This window comes from Phalaenopsis equestris, unplaced genomic scaffold (genome assembly GCF_001263595.1).
Source record: "Phalaenopsis equestris unplaced genomic scaffold, ASM126359v1 Scaffold000002, whole genome shotgun sequence".
NCBI classification, from domain to species: domain Eukaryota; kingdom Viridiplantae; phylum Streptophyta; class Magnoliopsida; order Asparagales; family Orchidaceae; genus Phalaenopsis; species Phalaenopsis equestris.
Window position 1 is genome coordinate 47482064 of NW_018164444.1, and position 2662 is coordinate 47484725.

The following is a 2662-nucleotide window of genomic DNA, read 5'->3' on the forward strand; positions in this document are numbered from 1 at the left end:
AGAGAGAGAGAGGAGAGAGTTTGAGAGAGAGAGAGAGAGAGACTGCTCCAAAGATGGAGCTGCGAAAGCCCACGAGAAGGGGTTATTCCACTGCCCCCACCAGAACCTAACTGTTGGGCCATTGGTATAAAAGGAAAAATGACAAAACAAGGACAAATCCATATCCTCCAAAGCCCACTGTAAAAGTAACAAATTATTGCTCCCTTCATCCTCATCTGGCACCTATTAAGCCTTTCATTAAGCATGCTTCAAGACTCCGACTCCTTTAAACTTAACCCATCCTATCTCATTCAACTAAAAATGATTCATATTAATCTTGCTTGTCAATCTTCATAATATTTTCCTATTAAGACTTTTTGTACGAGTCTGCTCAGAAACCTTGTGAGTGAGAGGACAAAGGATTCTTTTGACTGGTGGGTGACTTTGGGCCCTCTACTCTCTCTCTCTCTCTTTATTTTTTTTTAATTATTTATATTTCTGAGCTTGCCATTAGATTTTTTTTTTATAAAATGTTTTGGTATCTTCTTGCGGGAAAGATACAAGTGGGTTCCACCATGAACTGTCAACTCAGCTCTTTGTTAAGAGCTGCGACCCCATCCTGTTTGATTGATAATTTTTGTGAATTAAATCACTTATTCTCTTTAACCATGAACCTTCCTTCCCCCTCCCTCATATCTCATTTGCCTATGCAATAATAATTGGTCACTGTTGAATCATGATCTGTCTTTGAATCACACCCAAAAAATAGAATGTAAGATATTTGTGTGTGAGAGAGAGAGATATGCACAGAAATGAACAATAATTTTTGAGAAATATGTAAATCCTTATGTATAGAATGATTCTTTATTTATGGAAAAAGGATATTCAATGTATGAAGTTACATTTATGCCTCTTCATTAGTTGGGGTATATAAGTTATTCAAAGTATTTTAAGTATGTTAAGAACCGATTTTTTTTCTTATTACCTTTTCTTTCTACATGATTTCTTTCCTTTTTCGCATCTTTCCCAAATTCAAGTTCACGACTCCTTAATTTTCTCCTGATTTGTTGTTGCCGCTTTCCCAAATTATTGATGGACCACCACCTCTCTGTTATATGTGAACGGGTTACAACTTTGCTCAATCACACCTCTCCTCTCCCTTACCTTCTTTGGATCACCCTTCTCCATCCTCTTTTGGTTTCGTCAGAAACCATTGCATTTGTGACCAAACTCCCCCGCAATAGAGTTGCGATATAGCTAAGGAGGCAACACAGAGATCACGGTCTATAGAGACCCGAAACTTCCATCTTCCTCTTCCTTTCGTTTGCTCCTACCTGAAACAATGGAGGACTCTTTTCTAAACACCTTTTTCTTTTTAAGCACACATGTCGGAGTAGGTGGATACCCAACAAAAGCCTGTAGGCTCGGGTCAACTGTCTTGTTGCTCGTGCCACTCGACATGACGTGCCTACTCAGCAACCTAAAAAACGTTGACAATAGATGAGCAACTCAACATGACCGGCCTTTCTATAATTGTACAAAAAATATTCATATAAATGAAAGATAAAAGGAAGATCAAAGGGGGATGAAGGCCATTTGGATTCTCCCCGGGTTTCAGCGGCAGACAAATCTTTAGATCTGTGTATTTTCGGACCATGAATTTGGACTTGCCTAAAATAGGAAAAATTATTTCATACGGACGGGCACCGCATGCAAGATGCATGCCGTGTCCGATCTTGACCGTAAATCAGGTGATCTACGGTCAGGATGTATTTCAGTGGGCCCCACCTAATTTTTTTTTTTAAATAGAAATAATCCTGACCGTAGATCACGGATCTACGGTCAGCATCGGACACCGCATGCATCCGTATGCAATAATTTCTCCTATTCGGGGGAGGCGGGCCAACGTTGTCCTTCACTACTTTCGTTAGTTTTATTAATTACGTGTATTAAAATAAAAATAAGAGAGCTTATTCGTGATTTTTCCTCATGTGTGGGTCCTATTTGGCATCATAAGCACCGTAGTCTACAGCTTATTGTCGTACAAAAATATGGATTAGTAGCTGTAGAACCAAATAATTGGAAAACTTGCAATGACATTCTCGCAAAGATGAAAATATGTAACAGTCCTCTTTACTTTTTGTTGCTTAAAGTAACTCAGTTTAAATTGGGAGCGTCATCTCCGATCGTACGCTCCACTGCAACTATCCATCCTAAGCATTTTTTAAGTTCTTTTTTAATGCCAAGCCAATTATATTAATTAAATAAGTTCAAGAATTGAGCACATAGCGTAACATGAGGGGGAAAAAAAGGTAAAAATAATGTTAATTTTGAGGCTAAAAATGAAATAGAAATGAAAAAGAATCAATAAAGAAGTAAAAATTTCTTAAGACTTAAAACTATATAGTCTTAAAAGAAAATAATAAGTTTATATCATTTGCCTCATCCTTGATAGCTAAATAGTAGCATAACTATCCGAATTGTAGGGGCGTAATCAATGGTAAAAATCACCAAATGCTGCATTTTTCTTAGGTATCAAGCAAATATATTTAAACTTTACAGTAAAAAAATAGTACTAATTTTTTATAATTTGGAGGAAAATATTAAATTTTTGGATGTGCAACTGTCAAATTTGGGTTCAAAGCATCTTCATCGAGACTGAGGGCCCGTTTGGGGGGGGGGG